Source organism: Diplotaxodon limnothrissa, linkage group LG6, assembly GCF_057381915.1.
Source record: "Diplotaxodon limnothrissa isolate DT_005_m linkage group LG6, D_limnothrissa_male_GT1.1, whole genome shotgun sequence".
Classification (NCBI taxonomy): Eukaryota; Metazoa; Chordata; class Actinopteri; order Cichliformes; family Cichlidae; genus Diplotaxodon; species Diplotaxodon limnothrissa.
Genome location: NC_140601.1, coordinates 44626015 through 44634749, shown reverse-complemented (window position 1 = coordinate 44634749; position 8735 = coordinate 44626015).

Below are 8735 nucleotides of genomic sequence, written 5' to 3'. Positions count from 1 at the left end.
AGGGGTTCCGGGTGAGGAGTGTCCAGAGAGGATCCAGAATATGCTTGGAGTGAGGGGCTTGGCAGGGAGGCAGGCAGGTGTTGTCCGATGATGGAAAGGAAGCAACCAGATGACAGAACCAGCGTCCAGGCAGAGATGTGAGTAGTTTAGGTTGGAAAACGCGACTGCCAGGTGGGTCTTATGACAAAGAAAACACGGTGAGGAGAAAAGCAGTAGTTAAGGGCTTGGCAGCCTAGCACTAACATGAGTTAGCAGAAGATCTGGCAGAGGTCTGTTGTGAATGCTGGTCTTATATGCTGGTGACTTGATTGGAACCAGGTGTGGAAGCTGATTGGAGTCTCTGCCTGAAGGTGGAGCCCAGCGGAGTGGAAAAACCCCGTACTCACCCGGACCAAGACACCATTGCTATCAAGTTTCTCCTCTTAGCTGCTGCTATAAGGATATGTAGTAAACAACAAATGAAGATTTAAGTTTTAACAGTCTTACATGACTGTCATGAATTGATACCTTATGTCTGTACTTGTTGTGTAAGTAGGTTTCATTTAATAATAATAATAATGGATTGGATTTATATAGCGCTTTTCAAGGCACCCAAAGCGCTTTACAATGCCACTATTCATTCACTCTCACATTCAAACACTGGTGGAGGCAGCTACAGTTGTAGCCACAGCTGCCCTGGGGCAGACTGACAGAAGCGAGGCTGCCATATCGCGCCATCGGCCCCTCTGGCCAACACCAGTAGGGTGAAGTGTCTTGCCCAAGGACACAACGACCAGGACAGAGAGCCCGGGGATCGAACCGGCAACCTTCCGGTTACAGATACGCTTCCCAACCCCCTGAGCCACGGTCGCCCTCGGCAACAGTCAGCTGTCAACACTTTACTCCACATCATTTTTGGTTGTTTTACTCATATTTCACTCTCTGCCTGTCTCCACAGAATACACTATACAGGAAAGAGGGTGCTCTAAATAGGTCTTGCAGACTCAAATATATGCATCCACTGTACAGGCAATTTTGTTGAGCACTACATGCATGCTATATGGTGTTGTGTGCCTGTGCAGAGGTTTTGGCAGAGGATTTTTTTTTTTTTGTGTGTCCCGTTTGGATCTTCAGCCATCAGAATTGTTGTCTGAAGGCCAAGAAAGATGCCAAACAGTTTACAGTTTACTTCACCAAGTGGATCATCATGGCCTTGCCATATTGGTCCATTTGATTGACCTTTATTATTATTATGTATTTATTTTATTTTATTTTTGGTTGTTACAGACGGGATAGACTAGTGCATAGGTGTCAAACTCTGGCCCGCGGGCCAAATTTGGCCCGCAGACTAATTACATTTGGCCCGCCAAACCAAATTACTTTTAGAGCTGGCCTACTGGTATTATACAGCTAATATATATATTGTTTAGTATTAAGCTTTGCTTGTTCCATATTCAGTTTTTCAGCAAAACGTATTTGAGTCCATATGAAAAGATTCATTCTTATATCTGAAGGAATAAATATTAACGTTAGCCCACGACTTTGTTCCAGTTTTGAATTTTGGCCCACTGTGTATTTGAGTTTGACACCCCTGGACTAGGGGATAGGACAGGGAGAAAGAAAGAATGAAAGAAAGAGGGAGAGAAAGAAAAACACAGGGGAGAAGAGATAGTGAGAAAGGGGGAAGAAAGAAAAATCCCCCCTTCCGGGGGGCGCCCGGAGGGAGCCCAGAGGGATTGATCAAATGTGGTGGCAGATGCTGTATCAAGACTAATGTGATCTATTAGGTGGTTTTTATATTGGTTAGAATTAAGATTATTTTTTATTTTTCCAGTTAATGAGGACCATTTTCTTGGCAATGCATAGGGCCGTAAAAACAACGTGGGCTGTGTTTATTTCTGCAGTGACCTCATCCAAGCTGCCCAGCAAGCACACTAAAGGGGAGGCTGGAATGTTACATTTCAGACACTTTGATAAGTCTTCACATATCTCGCCCCAAAACCTCTGAACTGGTGGACAGAACCAAAGAGCGTGGATGTAATTGTCCGGTGTATTTGCTTGACAGTGTGAGCAGTTGTTAGAAAACAGCCCATCTGGAACATCCTATTACCTGTATAGTGGGCTCTATGTAATATTTTGTATTGTATTAATCGCAAACTGGGATTTCTGATACATTGAAAGGTTTGCAAGCATATCTGATACCAAAAGTTTTGGTCTAAGCTGATCCATAAATCCGCTTCCCATTTTGCAATAGGAAGGGATATTGATTCATCTATTTTAGAAAGTGTTCTGTATGTTTTAGACAATAATTTGGGGGGTTTAGAGTAAAGAATTGTACCACACTTGGTGGTGTTTGTAATTCAGCTTGACTGGGCTTAAATTTATTTTTTACTATGGATTTAATCTTTTGATATTCTAAAAATCTTTTCTTGTTGATCCCATATTGTGTAATTAGTCTGTCAAACGAAATAAAGTCTGTTCCTTCTGATATATGTTCCAAGTATTTAATTCCTTTATAACTCCAATCTGGCAAGTTGATCATATTATTGTTTTGTAAGATGTCCGAATTGTTCAAGATAGGTTTACGTTTGCATGGGATTAATGAAGACTCTGTTATTTTTAGAAACTCCCACCATGCTGTCAGAGAAGAGCTGATGTTGATGCTTTTAAAGCATTCATGTCGTTGGATGTTTGAGCTGATAAATGGTCCGAAATTTCTAGATTATTACACAGTGCCTGTTCTACATCTAGCCAAGGTTCATCTAAGAAGGTATGTTTTAACCATCTAGAGATAAACTGAAGCCTGTTGGATGAAAAGTAGTGATTAAAGTTTGGCAGATCTAGTCCTCCTTTATCTTTGGTCCTTTGTAATGTTTTTAAGCTTATACGTAGGGGTTTATCTTTCCAAAGGAATTTAGAAATATACGAGTCTAGAGATCTAAACCAATCTTATGATGACTTACTTGGGATCATTGAAAATAAATAGTTTATCTTTGGTAAGACCATCATTTTTATAGCGGAAATCCGTCCCATGAGTGATATGGGTAGACATTTCCATCTAGCCAGATCGCCGCCTACTGTCTTTAAAAGTGGGATATGGTTTAATGTAGTTAAATCTGCAAGCTTAGGAAAAATATTGATACCTAAATATTTTATATTTCCAGATTGCAGTCAGGTAGATGAAGAATTATGGAAGGAGCAATTAATTGGAAGAGCTGTAGATTTTGACCAGTTAATTGAATAATCTTAGACTCTTGAGAAAGAGTTTATCAATTCAATCACAGAGATATTGGTTTGTGAATTTGGAGAAAAAGTTACACGTCATCCGGATAAAGGCTGATTTTATATTCTACATTCTTGCATTTTATGCCCTTAATTACTGAATTCTGTCTAAATGCTGCTGCTAGTGGTTCAATAAAAATTGCAAACAGTGAAGGGGAGAGTGGGCATCCCTGCCTGGTGCCCCTCAGGAGACAGAAGCTGGAGGATGTTTGGTCATTTGTTCTGACACAAGCTGTTGGGGAATTGTATAATATTTTTAACCAGTTAATGAAAGAGGATCCAAAACCAAATTTGTGTAAAGTTGCAAATAAAAATTTCCAGTTAACTCTGTCAAACGCTTTTTCTTGCCCACAACTGGTCATGGCAGATGGCCGCCCCTCTCTGAGCTTGGTCCGGCTGAAGGTTTCTTTCTGTTGAAAAGGTTTTCCTTCCCACAGTAGCCAAAGCGCTCGCTCCTAGGCTTCAAATCTGTTGTTTTTTTTCTTTGTTTTCTTTATATTATCATATGGAATTTACCTTAAAACATAAGGCAAGGCAAATATATTTGTATAGCACAATTCAACAAAAAGGTGATTCAAAGTGCTTTACAGAGACATTAGAAACAAAAACAAATAAAAAGCATGATTTAAAATTGATTAAAACAAGCAAACAAACAAACTAATTAACAAACTAACAAACAAACAAACAAAACCGTATATAAAATAAAAATCAAAACCGATAAAATCAGTAGTTAAATGTAAGTTTTGAAATTTAAGCTTAAGTGTGGATTTGGTGCTTTATTCAAATGCAGCTGAGAACAGGTGAGTCTTCAACCTGGATTTAAATAAACTGAGTGTTTCAGCTGATCTGAGGCTTTCTGGGAGTTTGTTCCAGATATAAGGAGCATAAAAGCTGAATGCAGCTTCTCCGTCTCTGGTTCTGACTCTGGGAACTGATAAAAGACCGGATCCAGATGACCTGAGGGATCTGGAAGGTTCATACTGGGTCAGGAGGTCACTGATGTATTTTGGTCCTAAACCATTCAGAGCTTTATAGACCAGCATCAGGACTTTAAAGTCTATCTTCTGACGGACAGGCATCCAGTGTAAAGACCTCAGAGCTGGACTGATGTGGTCCACTTTTTTGTTCTTAGTGAGGACTCGAGCAGCAGAGTTCTGAATGAGCTGTAGTTGTCTGACTGATTTTTTAGGCAGACCTGTAAAGATGCTGTTACAGTAATCAAGCCTACTAAAGATGAATGCATGGACTAGTTTTTCCAGGTCCTGTTGAGACATCAGATCTTTGATCACAGTGGTGTTTCTGAGTAGCTTATTTGCTTAGCAATTTAATTAACAACTTTTAAATACATTCTTTTTTTCTTTTTTTTTTCTTTTTTTTCTTTGCCTGTCCCGTTTGGCTCTTTTGCCATCAGAATTGTTGTCTAAAGGCAAAGAAAGATGCCCAACGGATTTACTTTACCAAATTGACCATCCCAGCCTTGCCATAATGGTCCATTTGATTCACCTTTTATTGTTCATTTTATTTTCACTTACTGAATACGGGACAGACTTGACTGGGGGAAAGAAGGGGAGAAAGAAAGAGGGAAAGAGAAACAGCTGAGAAGAGGGACGGGGGAGAAGGGCAAAAGACAAAAACCAACAGAATGAGCAGAAAAAAAAAGAAGAAAAAAAATGCATCCATCAATCACCTGGATCACCTGCTGAGAAAGAAAAAAGAAAACAAGCAGAAGAGAACAAGAGTAATAGAATAAACAACATCACAATGATATATGGGAATATGACAGTAAATACTAAATATTAAACATTATTGTGCAGCACATAAGATCAACAGAACACAGTGTGCTTTGAGGTAGGAGCCAAAAAGGGTGTAGTTTGTGGGTGTGATCACCCGTGTGTACACCTGTGAGCATGGACACGCTTGGTTTTTTTTTTAAAAAGGTTCCTTCATGTAATGATCTGCTAGAGGGTGTGGGATTGGCCACAGCCCCATCCTCCAGGGCATGAAGCAGGTATGGAGGAGCTCAAAACTCCAGACATCCAGAGGCCCCCAGAACACAAGAGACCAAGGAAGACCAACAGAGGGGCAGCCGCGCCACTGTCCCAGAAAGAGCTGAGGAGAGTCCCAGATGAGGGCTCACTCAGCAGCCGCGGAGCAGAAGCCAGGGGGAGTTGCAGTGACGCGCCCGTGAGCTCTGCCGGCAGCCAGCTGTGCCTGAGTGACCGAGCCCCAGGCCGAGAGGCCGGGGGCACCCCACCTCCGAAGTGGCCTGAGTGAGCCCCAGGCTCCAGGCCCCGATATGCGGCCGCCAAGGAGTGAGCCGGTGTGTACCTGGACGCCCATCCCCGGACACAAAGAACCACCAACGCACCGATGTCTGAGGGAGTCCGCCACTGGCAGGGGAAGTGGTGGTAGGGGGAGATAGGCCTCCAAACCTTGGAGGGCCTAAGATGTCCCCAGAGAGGTGGCGTCTGATACCCAACCTGACATATAGACACAGACATACAGGCACACACAGACACAAACATCCATTCCCACCCTCATGCTCTCATATGCACTTACTCCACACTCAACCAACGTGGAGACAGACATAAAGAGACGCTGTACACACGATCACACTCCCCAAGCGTACTCTAAGCCCCGGGTCTAGGTACCCTTGCCCCTGGAGGGGGGAACTGCACCCAGACCCAGGTGGTGTTACCCTTTTCCCTGCGGTGGGGGGAGGCAGACCGCCCCGACTCCGCAGCAGCAGGAAGGCTCCACACTCCAGACCGCAGTCTGACGGCCAACTCCTCCTAGCCCCCCCCCGCTCCAGCAGGTCGCAGAGAATGGGGGTGAGAGAAGACTCCGAACCTCCCTCCACCCGCTCATTGTAGTGTTGATGCATGTGTGTTCTAAGGTGCATTTAAAACCCAGGAGGGCATGGAGCTACCTGCCAGAGAGCAGCAGGTAAGCGCATGGTCCCTCCTGCTAGCCCTCAATGTCTACGTGTATTTAACATTGAGAGGTGGGCAACGATGCCAGGGGTGGGGTGTACACCCTGATGGTACTTTGGATTCCGTGTATCGTGCCCACCCCCAAGATCCTATATGTATGTGTAATGAGAGTGTGAGTAATGTGAATGTCTAAGTTGTGGGATAAAATTGAGGCAGAGGCAGCCAGAAGGGGACGGGGGGGGTGGCCTCCTCTGCACCCTGGTGACATGTGTGGGTGGTTGTGGTGGAGCGGGAAGAGGGAGGCAGCTGGAGATGGGGAGGGAAGGAAGGGAGGGGCAAGTGACCCCTCCCTGGGGCCAGCTCCCCCGCTGACCCCAGTAGGCACCCCCATACTCCGCGACCCGCCAGGGAAAGGGAGCCCATCCAGACCGGGGCCCAGCGCAGCAGCGCCTCCCGGCCCCACAGAGCCCGGGACAGTCCACCCAACCCCACCACGGAGAAAACTGCACCCACCCCACCATCCACTCTTCTTCCAGACTACATAAGACAATAAACACCCAGGCTGAGATCTTCCTCCACCTCTCCTGTATCTCCCCCTCCTGCAGAGGCAGCTCCTGAGGAGAGGAAAGCTCCTGCAAGATGTGACAATCTCCCCCACCAGTTGAAGAGCCCCCCAGGTGGCTCGATGCACCGGTGGCACCCTGCTCCAGGGCTGGGCCCCCATGCACCCACCCGCCCACAACCCCGGCAACACACCAACCAGGACCCGAGCCCCCGAGGCCCGGCCCGGGCCCCAGCCCAGAGACGGAGCGCCCCCAGAACCTCACGCCCATCCCGGACCCACCCAGGGGCAGCCAGGCTACCAGGTCAGTAACCCACGTCCGTCAGCACAGACCCTCCCCTAGCCCCGCTGCACGCAGCCGCGAGGAAACAGTCACCTGAAAGCCAACAGAGCCCCTAACCGGACATGACCGCTACCCCGGGTTGAGCCCCCCAAGGAAGATGCCTCCGGGGAACCCCCTGACGCCCTAAGCCTGTCCCTACCCCCACACCAATCACAACAGTGAAGGCGGGACCAAACTATGACCCCCCACCCCCACTAGGTGATGGAGCTGATCAAAGGAGCCCAGAGCAATTGATCTGATGTGGTGGCAGAGGCTGTATCAAGACTAATGTAATCTAATAGATAATTTCTATATTGGTTAGAATTAAGATTATTTTTATTTTTCCAGTTCATGAGGACTGTTTTCTTGGCTATGCATAGGGCAGTGAAAACCATATGGGCGATATTCTTTTCTGAAGTGACATTATCTAAGCTGCCCAACAAACACACTAAGGGGGAAGTTGGAATGTTACATTTCAGACACTTTGATAAGTCTTCACATATCTCGCGCCAAAACTTCTGAACTGGTGGACAGAACCAAAGAGCGTGGATGTAATTGTCCGGTGAATTGGTTTGGCAGTGTGAGCAGTTGGTAGACGTAAAGCCCATCTTGAACATCCGATGACCTGTATAGTGCACTCTATGTAATATTTTGTATTGAATTAATTGAAGACTGGGATTTCTAATTAGATGAAAGGTTTTTAAGCAAATCTGAGACCAGAAGTTTAGGTCTAAGTTAACTGATAAATCCGCTTCCCATTTTGCAATAGGAAGTGATATTGATTCATCTGTTTTAGAAAGCATTCTGTATATTTTGGATAGTAATTTGGGGGTTTTAAGAGTAAGAAATTGAACCACACTTGGTGGTGTTTGTAGTTCAACTTGACCCGGTTTAAATTTCTTTTTTACTATGGATTTAATTTGTTGATATTCTAAAAATCTTTTCTTGTTGATCCCATATTGTGTAACTAGTCCGTCAAATGAAATAAATTCTGTTCCTTCTAGTATATGTTCTAAATATTTGATTCCTTTACCACTCCAATCTGAAAAGTTTATCATATTATTGTTTTGTAATATGTCAGGGTTGTTCCAGATAGGTGTACGTTTGCATGGGATCAATGAAGACTCCGTCAATTTTAGAAACTCCCACCATGCTGTCAGAGAAGAGCTGATGTTGATGCTTTTAAAGCATTCATGTCGTTGGATGTTTGAGCTGATAAATGGTAGGTCTGAGATCTCTAGATTATTGCAAAGTGCTTGTTCTACATCTAGCCAAGGTTCATCTAAGAGGGTGTGTTTTAGCCATCCTGAGATAAACTGAAGCCTGTTGGCTAAGAAGTAGTGCTGAAAGTTAGGCAGTTCTAGTCCTCCTTTATCCTTGGTCTTTTGTAGTGTTTTTAAGCTTATACGTGGGGGTTTATTTTTCCAAAGGAATTTGGACATACATGAATCTAGAGATCTGAACCAATCTTGTGGCGGTTTAGTTGGGATCATTGAGAATAAATAATTTATTTTTGGTAAGACCATCATTTTTATAGCGGCAACCCTTCCCATGAGTGATATGGGTAGACATTTCCATCTAGCCAGATCATCTTCTACCTTCTTTAAAAGTGGGATATGGTTTAATTTAGTTAGATCTGCAAGCTTGGGAGAAACAT